Here is a 15,402-nt window from a genome sequence, read left to right on the forward strand (position 1 = left end):
TGAGAGTACATGGAAAGGGTTAAAGTGAGGCGACCAAAATATGACCAGAAGTTTCTTCTAACAGAAGGCAGCAGAAGTGTCCATCATGTCCCAGGAGCCTTGAATACCCCTGGGTCCAGGCAGGGACCAGAAAGGAAGGTCTACTAAACCCACCTTGATGCCTTCTACCAGGCAGCTTCTCTCCCTCAGCCCTCAGGGAAGTTAGATTTTTTTTTTCCTAAATCCCAGAACCTCCTAATGGGAAGGCAAACCTGTCCCATTACAGCTTTTGCTGTGCATCTGGGGCATCTGCGTGCTAAATTGGGTCAGAAACTCTTGAAAGTGGAAAAATACCCAGAGCTGTTCTCTTGTCAGACTCAGTGCGTGCCTGCCGGCTCCCCCACGCGCTGGTGGGCGCAGGTGAGAGAGGGAGGGAGAGAGAGGTTTGTTCCAAACACCTCCTTTCTGCCAGGGAAAACGGGGAAACGTGAATAAACAATATGTGCCTGGAATAGCAACAAAAGGAAAGGATGAACCTGTTTTTGCCTGAGGCCTCATATTCTGGCCAAGGATTTCCAGGAAAATCAAACCTGCTTGGCCAGCTTCCCTGGAAAAGAAGCCAGGCAGAGGAAGTGGGCAGAGGTGTCCCGCCCTCGGTCACCCAGCAATAATCAAGGTCAGTACCAAGCAGAGGGTGTCAAGTGAGTCTGGTTATATTTATGAGCAAACACACAGAGGAGCCGGCAGCGATCGACCCTGTGGTCTACAGCGCTCAGCCACTCTGGCAGGTAGGAAGAGGGTCCAGACAATTAAAAGGGCCTAGGAAGAGGGAGACCCTCAGACTGCTGGTCTCCCCCTCGGAGCCCAGGGGTTACTCCAAAGACCTCTGGCGTTTTTTGCTCGGTTTGAGCTTAAATGTTTTTTTTTAATATATTAGTTTATGAGGGTTTCATTGATTATCATAAGATAAATGATGTCACTTTGAAAAACATTTTCTCTCTTTCATCATTTTAAATAAAGGGGATGATACATCAAATGGCAAAAACTCTCCTTAGGTTTAGGTTCTTTCTGGGCCCATATATTTTACCAAATAGATTTTTCAACTCACTGGAAAGAGACCCAGAATGGGAAAGAAAAATGTAAAGGTTCCCTCTGCTCTTCTTGCCAATTCCCTTGAAGTTGAAAATCCATCTTGCCTGGCCTGATGCAGGCTAATTGCCAAATTGGGCTGCTGTCTCCTTGCTTTCCTACTTATTTAGTTTCTAGGATGGTCTTCAGGTCTGACTCAAAAAAGGCCAGGAAGGGGTTTTCCCTGGGCTCATTCAGAGGTGCCCAGGCCTGTGCCAGCTGTGTCCAGGCAACCATTTGCTCCCAGCAATAAACCCCTTCTTTGCCACCAGGATGGGGAGCTCCGGTTGATGGTCCACGTGGCTGACTGCCCACCTGACTCCCCTGTCCTCCCCACCTGTCCCAGGAGAAGGTTCATGGCCACACCTGAGCCTGTGGAGTGGGAGAGGAAGAAGTCAACCTTTCCTCAGGTGCCTTGCAGTATCACTTCTGAGGTGAATCATTTCCTAAATGCCTGTCAGCTGTTCTGACTTCTATTCTGATGTGTAAAGAGCCCCCAAAGGCAAAGCCTCTGCTCCTATCAGCTTCTGGGCCCATCACTCAGCACTGGGTGTTGCCCCCTGAGGAGGTGTGGTCAGAGTCAGAGGCCCAGATTCAGGCCCGGGAAGCCTGGGTGTGCGTTCAGGTTCATCCCAGACCCACCACCAAGTGTAAACCTGACTCCACAGGAGCGGTGGTGAGGACCAAATAGAACCACAAATTTTTAGCCACTGATTTTAGTAAACAGGACTTGGGGTTAACTGACCAGCAACCAGCTCCAGGGTACAGGAAGAGCCTCCAGGTGGGAGACCCAGTTTCTTCTGTTACCTGCCTTTCTCTCACACCCACTCAGGGTCCCCTGCATCTTTGGATGCAGACTCCTTCTCATACCTCTAGGTCTAGGGCACCTTGTCTACCCAGCCCCCTCACCTGGCCCTCTCCTTCCCAGGAGCAGAGCCCTCCGCCAGGCCCTGCCCAGGCAAAAAGCACACTCCGCCCCCCTTCTGGGATGTTTTGAACCATTGTTCAATCTTGGATTAAGATTTACCTTTTTCTGGAGTTTTTACCTTGTTCTGCAAGTAGGTTGGGCACTCCTCAGGAGGCAGGGATTGTGACTAATTCATCTTTGTATCCTCTGGCAGACAGTAGGCATCCAGTCAATGATAGCTGAGTGGTCAATATGAAAATCATTGTCGCTCCAGAACTTTGTTCCCGTCCTAGAATCAAAGCGCAGAAAACAGTCTCATTCATTGACCTTGAGAGCGCTCGTGTGCTACGATTACAGGCCTGCAAAAGAACCCTCTACCTCGTGTACCCCACCTCCCTGGTGCCTGAAACAACTGTCATGACTTACTAGCAGCACGGCATGTTCTACAGATAGAGGGAGAGACTAGTTGCAGACTTATTTTTCTCTCTCCCTGGCTCACCCCCCTTTTCTCTCCCCCTCCTCCTGCATCTACAATAGCTGTTCACTGCTAACTGATGCAGCTTAGTAATAGCTGCTAATATTTATCGGGTGCCTGCTGCATGCTCAGCACTGCTCACACTTCCCATGTGCTATGTCATCCGACCCTGACCTGCACCCTTTGAGCTGGGTTCTACTTCCCACTGCAAGGACACTGAAAATAGCCTGTGATGTCAGGGACACGTGACTTGACCTCTTGGTCCTCTTGGGGCTGGGAGGTGCGGCTCCAGTGACTGCACAGACCCAGGTAGTCTTAGAGCACAGGAGGCTGGAGGCTATGGAGCCCTGCGGCTAGGCCAGGAAGAAAAAGAATACAAAGCCCCCCCCCCCCAACCCCCCACCTGGCGAGGTTGCAGACAACTCTCTACTTACTGGGAGACCATACAGAGCAGCCACTCCCTCATTCAGCAAGTGCGTACTGAGGGTCTACTCTATTCCACCATGTGTTGTAGCATCTGGCAGTGAAAAATTATCAACATTTGGCCTTGAGGAGCTCAATACCTAGTGAGAAAACAGACATGGTGACCCACAATCACAGAGCCCAGCAGGAGAGGGAGCAATCCCCATGCAGGAGCTCAGAAGAGGAAGACACCCCTGGTGCACAGGAGGGGACTCAGCCCCTGGGGCCTATCCTCAAATTCATATTTTCAAGATGTTTACATTTGGCAGCTGTGCCTCTTCCCACTTGCACACCCTCTTCCCTTCCACCGACAGTTCTACCTGCTCAGGGAGAAGGAGGATTAACTGACAGCTCAGCTGAGGAGTCATGGAGCAGCGCTGAGGCCTAGAGAAGAGTGGGAGGGAGAAAAAGAAAGGAGAAAGCAGGGAGACAGAAAGACAGAACAAGGAGAGGACCTCTGATCTGGGAGCATCTAAGACCTTATCTCTGTCCTGGATCTCGAGAACATTTATTCTCTGGACATTTCTGGAAAAAAAATGACCAAATGCATTAAATAAACACACATACATATACACACAAACATGAACATAGTGTGTATATACACACGTCCATAGGCACACAGGGAACCTCCTTTCCCTCTAAGCCCAGTGCCCTCCTATCCTGTCCTTCTCTGTATACTACACCCCCAAATAATCCAAACCCCAATTAGACATGGTTTGGGATCTTCTCTGGCTTCCAGCCATCTGGAACCCATGGGCAAGCTTGCCAAGTCCCTCCCCTAAGAAATTCATTCAGCACAGCCAAGTTCATGATGACGGAGGATGGAATGAATCAATGAGAACATTCATATATATATTTGATGACCAAGAACCTTGAATGAATGAACAAATGAACCTTTTTTGAGGTCCTCCTATACACTAGGTCCAGCACCAGAAATGTTTAAGGGCATTACTTACTTTAATTCTCACATTAACTATATGAGGTAAGGATTATCTTCATTTAGATGACAAAGATCCTGAGGGTCAGAGTGGATAAGTGACTTTTCCGTGATAACATAAAAATGTTAGTGAGTGGCCACACTGGAAGTTAGTGGAATTCCCATTGTCCCACAGCTGCTGTCTCAAACCATGTGCAGGAGAAGCGTGAAAAAGAGAAGCTGGCCCCATACCCTGCATGGGGGGTAGGGAGGTAATACGCCCAAGGTGCCCCGGGTGTGAAGGGCAGGACACCTTCCCACTGGTGCATGTGAGGAGGCACAGCACAAGCCCTCTGGAGGGAGAGGGGAGCCTGCTCAGGCTGTACACAAATGCCACGCGGAGGCGCAAAACTGGAAGATCAAGAGCGGTGTGGTTTCCTAATGAGTGTCAGGCTGGCCTGCTGCGGGTCTAGGCAGATAGATCAATGGAGGAGACATACAGGAAGTGCAGAAACAGGTCCATGGGTAAGAAGAATTCACTCTGATAATGGCAGCATTTCAAGTTGGTGGGCATAGGGTGACTTAGTCAATAAACAGTTTGGGGACAACTGGCTAGCCATTTGCTAAAAAGAGAAGCTGTGTTTTGGCTCTCTACAGTACATAAAGATAAATCCCAAAAGAAGTAAGGCTTTCAACAGTACGTAAGGATAAATCCCTAAAAGAAAATCGTTCCAGGGCCTCCCCTGGTGGCGCAGCGGTTGAGCGCTGGGCTGCGAAGCTGCCAGCAGCCTCTGCAGTGCTGGTTCAATCCCCGGCCACCTGCGAGGGTCCCACATGGCATGCAGACCTCTCCTGCAGCGCCCACTGCTCCCCTCAGCAGTGTATTTTGTCAGTCTGCCTGTTCTGTTCCCCGCTCCGGCTCTGGTGAATTCTCTCACCCTCCCGCATTTCTGACGGTACCCAGTGCTTGTATAAATAAATAATAAAATAAATCTTTAAAAAAAAAAAAAAGAAAGAAAATCATTCCAAAGAACTAAGAAAATATAGGTGACCATCTTATCTTAGGGGGAAATTTTTTCTAATTATATTTGCAAAGGTTTACAAAGAACAGATTTAACTCCACAAAAATGTAGTAAAACTCCTATAGAAAATCAAATACTGTTAAAATTGAAATGATACCCAACAACCTGGAGGAACCATTTGATACATACACGAGACAGGGTGAGCATTCATAATAGACAGGCTGCACTAAAACAAATGAGAAAAGAGGCTTCAATTAAAAAAAATTGGCACAGGATATGAATGGCATAATTCCCAAATAAGAGAAGCAAATAGCCTATAAAAACGTTAAACGCACCACGTACTTTAAAGACAATTTAAAATTTTAAATGGGAAAAGTGAGTGTTTTATGTGTTTTGTTTTTCTTTTTAATGGCAAGGATGTTTACATGGTCCCCAAATCAAAAAACAAAGAATATAGTGGGCAGTCTTCACCCCTCTGTCCCCCATCAGCCTAGAACTGACCACACCCCATACAGGCAACCACTGCCTAGCCTTTCAGAGCTTCTTTATACATACAAGCAAACAACCAGTGTGCATTATTATTTATTGTCCTTGCTCTTAAATAAAATATAACGTATATACAATTTCACACCTACCTTTTTCCTCTTAACAATATCTGTTCGACAACTTCTCATATGGGTCTATTAAGAGTTTCTTTTCTATTTATCACTCATAGTTTTTCATTGTGTAAATGTACAATGATTTATTTAGATGGCTTCCGATCACTTGCCCTTACAAACAAGGCTACAATGAATAACCTTGACTGTACGTCATTTCTCAAATATGCTAGGGTATCTGTAGAATGAATTCCCAGAAGTGAAATTACAGGGACCAAGGATATATACATTTTTAATTCTGAAAAATGTTGCCAAATTGCCTTCTACAGAGGTTGGTTTTTTTTTTTTTAATCAATTTACACAACACCCAAAGTGTATGAGAGTGCCTGCCTCTCCACAGCCCTGCCAACAGAGTGTTATCAAGTTTCTGGAACTTACCACTTTTTATTCAACCCTTTGGTATCTCGGGATAATTTCAATTTGCATTTCTCCTGTTATAAGTCTGGGCACCTTTCCATATATTAAACAATCATTTTTATTTCCTTCTCTGTGAAAGATATGTTTACATTGTTCAAATTCTTCCAATTTCCCTTTAAAGGATAACAACTAGGGAATATAAGAGCACAAGTACCCAGACCTGGGCTAAAATAAATAGGGGTAAGAATTGATAAAAACTTTTTTTCAGGAGTCATTTGGCAATATGTATCCAAATCATTAAAATCTGAATACTTTTTGACTCAAACTTCAGTTATATAAAAGTATAGAAAATGAGAGATGGAGAAAGATGTCCATTAAGGATGTTTGTGTCAAAAAACTAAACTACACCTCTCTGGATTCTCTTAGGTCCTCCTCTGTACTTTTACTTTTTCCTTTAACTTGGCTCTTCTAATGTCTGTCAATGTCAACTACTAATCACTGCCTTAAATTGGCCGCCTCAATATGGCAGTCCAATAGCCGAGATGATCTGCATCAGCTAATAGTGTTACATCAGGAGTAGTGCTGGCAACTTAAATGAGCCAGCCTCTCAGATTTCCAATTCCAAACTCTTGGAGAGGGGATATCATTATCTCAGGAGGACTCTGGGGTCAACAGTTGGTCTAGAATCTTGCAGTCTTTCAGTGATATTTGAAGAACACCTTGTCTAGAAGCCTGAGATCGGAGCCCCACCCAAGCAGCTAGAATTCTGGAGCATCAGAAGCATAGATCCCTTTATTGCTTCCATCTATGCACCTGTCAGGACCCCAGAAATTTAAGGAAGCAAGGCTGGTCCAATAGGCTATAACCAGTATTTATCATATTATAATAGTTGTTTCTTCAACTGGTTGGCATTTCAACAAAAGATTATCAAACTAAGATTCAATTCCTTTGATTTAGTGGTTGAACCAGCAGCCACTTCTTGTGAAGAGTAAAGAAAACATCACAGCTACAGGGTACATACTTGTAGAGCAAACATACTCTCTGATGTTCTGAAAGCATTTTGAACCTGCAAAACTCCCATGCAAGCTGGCTTTTGTGAATGCCAGGGGAGGTTTGCATAACTTCTTTCTGGAAGGAAAGGGACATCTGGTAAGTTAAGGATTTTCCATCAATTCCTCCTATGGCCAGGGGATAGCCCTGAGAGTCATTTCAAAGCTAGAAGACTTGGTAAATTATTTGATGTAGTAGATTAAGTAAAAGAGAGAAATCCTCTCTGGGGGTTCTAACTCAAGAATTTGAGTAGATCATGTTAACATAGCATGATCCAGAGTGCAGAGGACAGAGGCAGAAATCAATGTAGGGAGAAGGGCAGAAATCAATATAATGGGTTCAGTTTGAATCATGTTGATCTTGAGATGATTTTCATGAAAAGAGTCTATAGGTCTGGAGGAAGAGCAGAGGGTTACATGCAAACCCAGTCAGTGCAACACAACAGAGTTTTTTGTTTGTTTGGGTTTTTTTTGTGGGGGACCCTCGCTGGCAGCCGGGGAATAAACTGGTGCTGCAGAGGCTGCGGGCAGCCTCGCAGCCCAGCACTCAACCGCTGCACCACCAGGGGAGGCCCCAACACAACAGAGTTTTAGTCACAGTCATGGTCACACCCATCCTGCACCCAAGTCAGTGTGGCCAAGATGTATTTCCAAAGAACCAATGGTTCCAGTGCCTTTCCCCACCATTCCCAGGCAAGATAATACCTGTCTGCTCTGGAAAGTTGAAATCAGAATACCGAACCTAAAATGGCTATTACTCGGGGCTAAGAGTAAATGGTGACTGGGTTCTGGATACCTGTCCTATCTGCTTATCTCCCAAGTCCACGGGAATCTTGATAAACTGGCCCAATTATTTAGCTACTCTGGGCAGCTCTTGTAAGTGAAAGGTCCAAGCAAGAGAGACCTGTACCACCACAGAATATATGGCCTGGACTTTGTGTTTCCTTGAAAAAGCACAAGAGAAAAGCAGAAAGGGAACTCAGAAATCTCCCTGACTTTCTAGGCAGCTGAAAGTGGTATGAAGTGGGTGTGTTAGTTACTGCTCAGGTATCTGGTAAACCAAGGCCAGTTTTAGTTACAACTTGGGCATCCGGTAAACCAAGCAGTGTCTCATCAAAGAATGGTTGTCCAGAAAAAAATAGCAATAGGCCACAGCTCTGCCTCTTGAGGAAAAAACTTCCCTGGCCCATCTTTCTGGGGAGGTGTGCGTTTCCAGGCCATGGGATAGCAAGTGGTGGGAGTCCTCTCTCTTCTCCTATAACAAAGAGATTGCAGGCAGGCCCAGCAGTTGTGAGTATGATGAACTGTCTCATATTTTTTAATGAAAAAACGATACTTTATCTTTCTAATGACAGAGAACTCGGAGGTGGCTTACAGTAATATATGCCTTTTTTAATACATGGCTCGTCATCTCAGACCAATGGCAGTATGAGGGATGGGGCAGCAGACAAAAGGTTAATAGAGCATCAGGCCTTTTTTTAATTGAAAAAGTGACTGAGGGACCCCCACAGCTGACCGAGCAGTAATAGTATTACAGACCATACACACGTTCCGGAGACTTACTGTCCATCTGGGGGTAGAGGGAGGCACAGAAAACCACGTCACAGAGCTGCCACGTGAACACCCTGTGTCCCCAAGGGGCTAATAAGCAGCACACGGTATTTTTCAAAAAGGTATATATTTTTAACAAGACACCTCTCCTTTTGATTGTTGTTAACTTGCTGTTTCCTCGATGATCTTGACACAACATGTGAGTTGATTCGTCTCTATCAACATGTTTGAGTCAATTTAGTCAGATTCTTCAAGACCAGTTCTCATTCTGGGCAATTTTGTTTTCTCTGGCAATAGGGAAAAAAGGTATTTTGATTTTAAAGTGCACTTTCTGAAAGGACTCAATGGAAAACAGCAATGGCAGCATTTTGGAAGGGGATGAATATAAAAACAGAGCCCCAGGGAAAAGCCTTGAGGGCTGACAGTGCACACACAAGCGCCTCCCTGGGGCTTCACCTGCATGGTTCACATGGGAGTTCCAGAATCTCCCACAGCAGCTTGAAACCTGCAGCCTTTTGGGTCCTGTGCTGTGTCGAGATGAGCCCAGGAGTGGGTGACCAGGTGAATGACTCAGCCCATGGAAAGTAGAGGGCTGCAACTGCACCTTGAACTCCCCAAGTGTTCTACAGCCAAGCACAAGTAGTCTGCTCTGAGGATGAGGCGAGCAGAACCTGGCAATGGCCAGGTGAGCCCTGGAGCTGATGACGAGACAGAGGGGCCTACCACAAAGGTGCCCCAACTCAAGAGGGGGTGCTCCCCTCAGGTCTACCCTGCTTATTTGCACCCCCCTCAGTTGACACGCTAAACCCAGGTGGAGAGAAATGGAGGGATTAAGATGACAGGCATCAGGCATTGCCCCCCTACACGAAGCCCATACTGAAGCGTTACTGACGTCGCTGCAGGACTGAGGGGTCTTTCCAGCAAACTATCACACTATCACTTTGATGCTTCTAGGTCATGGGGGTTTGACAAACCCCAAAGATGCAGTTTTCTGGGTTCAGCTGCCAAAACATTAGTTCTCAGCAATTCCCTTGCCCACCGACAGACTTCCAAGGGACACTCCTGCTTTGCAGAAGCCCAGCGAGAATGTATTCACTTACATTCATGGGAACTGCGAATTTGCCTGCTAAATACCAGTCTAGAAAGGTGTCTTTGGGGGTTTGCTGAAGGTGACATGCCCCCTAGCAATGGCCATCACCCCTCCCACAGCCTGGCCACAAGGTTCCTGTGCAAAGTCCACCAGGCCCCATGAACATTTGCGTGCTCTGCAGCCATCTGAACTTTTATTTACTAGAAACATTGATATTCAAAGACAAAATAAAACCAGTTTGCCTTTCTATTCCAAAATAACGGGGCTTTCAACTCATCTTCAGACTTTGAGTTTCACCATAAGATAAGTGTTTAAACTCTCAGAAGTCACAGCCTCACCTTTGGTCCCCTGAAGCCACCACTGTCTCGGACAGGAAGGAGGAGTAGGTGGTTTGACATCTGCATGGACATTCAGGGGCTAGGGGACAGCCGAGTAATTGGGGTGAATTGAAATGCACAGGCGAGAGAGCTTTCCCTGGAGAACTGGTGACAGCGCCCTCACGTCCTGCTGGGAGATGGACACTCCCAGCTTGCCATCAGCTGCTCTGGGGATCTCCGAGAAATGATATGTTCATGGACCCAATCGAAAACATAAAAATAATAAATGAAACTAATAATGCAAAAAGGGTTCGGGAAATAAGTAGTCCCTTCTGACAGGAGCCGAGCTGGAAGCCTTGGGGAAAGAAGGCTGGAATATTAAATGAAAGATGTAAATTGTAAAAATTGGAGCTGTAAATTTCCCTTTGGAAGAAGAGGGAGCCCAGAGCTCTGTCTAGAGGGAGCTGAGTCCACAGGAGTTGGTTTCCAGTTCCGGTTCCATCCAAGGAAGGCAGGACTACCCTTCCCAAAAGGGTGCAGGAGCAGGCAGGGGTAGGGAGGGGAGAAGAGTGGGTGTCACATAGAATGTGCTGTTTCTGGGGGATGGGAGCTGCAGGGGCTGGTGGCATGCAGGGCAGCCCCTCCTTGTGAAACCTTTCCTTTCTCAGCAGAGGCCCCCCCCACCCACAAGTACCCCCTCCCCTGAGATGGCCAACCAAGGAAATACCATGTGCCCAGTGGAAAATCTTGGTAAGGATGGACAGAGAAACCTAATGAGGCACACCTGCTCAAATTTGATTGCAATGAGTTTTTCCCAGTGAGTGCAAGGCCCCCACCTTGCACGTGGCAATGTTTGGTCTGTTTTGCACTAAAAAGAACAAAAAGAGGGCGGTAGCAGGGCCCCTCTGTAAAGAGAGGAGGCTGTTCTTGCCAGAGTCTCTGTGGATGACTTTCTGGTCTTGGTCGGTGCTAACCATGTCAGAAGCTGCTCATTTTCCACGCGAAGCTCACTGGGCATACGCAGACATCCTGCAAGCTGCAGCCATCTGGAGAAGCCAGATCTGCCAAACCCCATCCTGTCTCTGGGCAACTTGGCCACCCCACTGGCCTCTGTGCCAGCCAGGCCCCTGGCCCTCCACATTTGCTACTCTCCCATGCTGCTGAGATGGGAAAGGTGTGGGGTCCACAGCGGAGGTCCATGGCCCCCCAGTGACCTGGTCCCTCAGTCCTGTTCTCTACCCCCTTGACCTAAGATGCAAAGGACAAGAGCAACCAGGGACAGGGACAAAACAGCACTCTTCTGGCCACTTAGCTGGGGCCCCGCGTCCTCCACGTGAAATTCAGTGGCATGTGGGGGACCGACCTGTTCTTCGGTCCTTTTTCTCACTCAGTACGCGACCTTCATTCATTAGCGTCCTCACTCATACGCCAGGCGCTAGAACTGCTGCAGTCAGAGGCCAGGGAAAGACTTCCTGGGACCAAAATGGCTGAGCATCTAGGGGTGGGACGGGAGACAGGAACCCTGCCCTGCAAAGGTCTCCACCTTGTTGGGGGGATTATGCTTGGGATGCACAAGGGAAGGATGATTCCCGATTCTGAGGTGCTGTATCCCCACTTGCAGAGGAGGGAAGAGGTAAGAGGCAGAGCTGCGGCCCCAGCTCCAGCCCCCGGTTCTGTCTGCTCCTCTTCAAGGCTGCACAGGGCGAGGAAGCACCTTGGAAAATGCTTCTTCATATGTGGGATATAAGGAACTAAACAGGGACAGGCGACTGAACCCGAACAAGCCCTGGAAATCTGACTGCACAGCTGAAGCTACCAGAGGTGGGGGAGGGAGGGTTAGGGGTACTGGGTGGTGGGTGAAGGGGTGTGAGCCTAGGGCCCTATATCATAGAGTGCTGTAAACCAAAGTTGCCTTAGTAAAAATAATACAATAAAAAAGATAGATTTTAAAATAAATAGATTAATTAATTGCTTTCTCCGGGGCCTTGGTTGCTATGGAGATTCTGCCGCAGCCTGTGCCTCCTCTGTGCCCTCCCAGCACAACACATCCTGTGAATCCTCACCTACCAGCAGGTAGAGGAGGTCACTGCCCTGCCTCAGGACAACCGCAACCTTAGCGTCCGAGGCTGCGGTAACAATGTACCACAAGTGGGGGGTTGAAAACAACTGCAGTGTATTCCTCACAGGCTGGGAGTGTGCGATGAAGGTGTCAGCAAGGCTGGGCTCCCTCTCAGACTGGGGAGAACCTTTCCTGCCTCTCCTGGTGTCTGGCAGTGGCCCCCAATCCCTGGTGTTTCTGGCTTATAGGTATAACACTGCATCGCTGCTGTCACAGGGTCTTGTCCGGCTCTGTCCAAGTTTCCCTAATCCTATAAAGACACAGCTAACACCGAATTAAGGATCCTCTGGTGGGACCTCATTTCACCTCAACTAATTTCATCTGCAGTGACTATTTCCAGAGAAGTCACATTCTAAAGTCATGGGGGTTAGGACTACAGCATCTTTCGGCAGGGACACAATTCAAGTTATAACACCAGACCATGCCAATAAGCTTGCCAAGGGACACCCGAGGAAGCTTCCAGAACTGTTGTGCTGTAAAAGGCACTCTTTACAGTAGGAAAAGAGCCACGTCCTCTCCTCAACCATAATCACCAGGGAGCAGAAGCTACCGCATCAATACTTATTGAATGTCCTTTTCCATTTCCTGATATCTTCACCCCAAACATCACTGTACCTGTTTTTAAAAGCAGAGAACTGCCAGAGCTGCTGTTTACTCAGAGCAACACTTACTTTCATAAAATCCTCACTCATTTCTCTTCCAGTGTTGTCAGGCCCTCTTTAAAAGACACTCTGCTAGGCAACATGGGGGCTGCAGAAATCTCCTACCTGTGCTTACCTGAAGTAATGCTGTGAAGATAAAACAAGAAAACGGTTGACCTTGGCTGTGCTGAGATTCCTAACTCCTGCTACTCCTCCCCAGAAGCTAAGCTGAAATTTAGCAGAGGGACATATGTCAGCCATGGACCCGAAAGCAAAAGCAGGATTGTTAGCCAGGAGACGAGCCCAGTCACCTGCCATGAGATTCTCTTCTCTCAGTGTCTGTGCCTGGACTGGCTAAGATGGTGGCCACCAGTCATGTGGGGTGCTTTTGATTTAACATTGAATTAATTAGAATTAAATTAAATTATAAATTCAGTGCTTCACTCACACCAGCCACATTTCAAGCACTCAATAACATATTTAGCTACCCGAGTGGATAGCACAGATATAGATTTCCATCACTGCCGAGAGGCCTATTGGAAAGCAATAGTCGATGCACTAATTCAAGTAAAGGGGCGAAAATGCTCATTTGTAAGAACAAAATGGTTTCCATAAGAAAGTAAGTGGACAGATGAGGAACGTGAAAAGGAAGCGAAGCTCACTCTGGAGTAGAAAGGCCAGGTTGGGGCCTCCCTGGTGGCACAAGGGGTTGAGACGCAACCTATGAAGCTATCCGCAGCCACTGCAGCACAAGTTCGATCCCCGGCCGGGGAGCTGCCCACATGGTGCAGCAGACCTCCTGACTCGCCCGCTGCTCCCCTCAGCAGTGTATTTCAGTCATTCTGCCTGTTCTGTTCCCCATTCTCTCTGGTGAATCCTCTCACCCCACACACCTCTGGTCTACCCCAGTTCTTGTATGCATAAATAAATAAATCTTTATTAAAAAAAAAAAAAAGGCCAGGTTGGATGGAAAAAACAATCCAGATTGACCAATGGAAATTGTGACTCGGGCACTGGGAAGGTCCTGCCCAAGTCCCTTGCGAATGTCACCTCCACTGTGTAGCTGCTGTGCCTTGTAGGAAGTAATGAGTGACATGGGGGAGGGCATCTCTGACTGCAGAGGATCTGCCAAGCTCAGGGGCACCTTTTGGGCTGTAGAATCAGGGAAATTTTTATGGAGAAGTGGTCTCCAACCTATCCAAGACCAGAAGGTTGGGTAGGGTTCAGGCCTGCAGAGATGAGGGGAGAACACAGCAGAGGAAGCCTTGTAAGAAGAAACCCTCACTAAGCTCCCTAGAGGCAAAGCAACAAGGGAGAAGGTGTTTCCCTACTCAGGTTTCCAGAAACTATAGCAGGTGCATTTGAATGAAAAACAGAACTCAAAGTACATATGACTTACCATGTTTGACACGTGGGTTAAGATGGAACAGGATGGGGCCTCCCCTGGTAGCGCAGGTGGTTGAGCGCCACGCTGTGAAGCTGTCCGCAGCATCTACAGCGCCGGTTCCATCCTGGCCAGCCGCGAGGGTCCCACATGGCGCGGCAGACCTCTCCTGTCTGTCCTGCTGCTCCCCTCAGCAGTGTATTTCATCAGTCTGCCTGTTCTGTTCCCTGCTCTGTCTCTGGTGAATCCTCTCACCCTCCCGCGCATCTGGTCTGTACCCTGATTCTTGTATAAATAAATAAATCTTTAAAAAAAAAAGGAACTGGATGAAATCAGTCCCCAGGGGATTCATGTCTCAGTGGCCCTGCCCTTTCAGGTGCCCTGTTCAGCCTTCAGTTCCACGCATCCTTCCTCTGCTTCTCCTGCCCTGGTTTATCTCTGGAATCCACCTCATACCTTAGCTCTCCTGGTTAGCAGGAATACGGGCCCCTTAACGACATCTCCATCAATGACAATGGTCCCAACAGGCTGCCCCATGCAGCCTAGGCATGTAGTAGGCAGTGCCATGTGGGTTTGTGTGATGATGCCCTGTGACGTCCGCACAGGGACGACATTGCAGAAAGAAGCATTTCTTAGAACGTGTCCCCATGGTTGGGTGACATGTGGCTGTATTAACATTCAGCAGAGCAACCACCCCTGTCCTGTGCATTTTACCAGAAGGCATGTCTTATGCTAAACTTATCTGCTGGGGGCCCCCCAACCCTTGAATCAAAATGAATGTTCCTTGACCATAACCCCCTCTTTCAAAGCACAAGTCTTACCTGAAGTTTTCTGTGATTTCTGTGAGAGCTACAGGCTCTCCGCCATCAATCCCTCATTGTGCCCACTGTTGCTGGGCCCTGGGCCCCTGGGGGCCTTGGACCCAAGACCCCTACCCCTTGACTAGCATCCAGTAGGGATCAGACCTCACCAAACATTTCTTAAATATTCCCTGGAAGAGCCGGGGGGTGGGGGAGGGGGAGAGAGAGGAAGGTCACTTGGAAGGGTGCTTGCTCACCATTCCTCATTTGCTTGGCCCGTCCCTTCTGCCACCCCCTCCTATAAAATCCCAACCCCCCATTCAGTTCCCAATTCCTTTCCTTCTACTTTGCAAAGCAGCTTCTGCCTTCCTCTGAAGTCGACCAGTCAATACCCAGGCCCTTTGGGCTCAACCCCAAGCGAGCTAATCAAGGGATTCTTTCCACATCAGAGGCTCTTGTACCAGTGCAGAAGGAATGTTCTCCATCTCAATTCATATTCAGTATCTCACTTCCCCTCTCCGTGGGCCTACAGGTGAGCACAATTATGCC

This window comes from Talpa europaea (assembly GCF_964194135.1).
Source record: "Talpa europaea genome assembly, chromosome: 13".
Taxonomy (NCBI): Eukaryota; Metazoa; Chordata; class Mammalia; order Eulipotyphla; family Talpidae; genus Talpa; species Talpa europaea.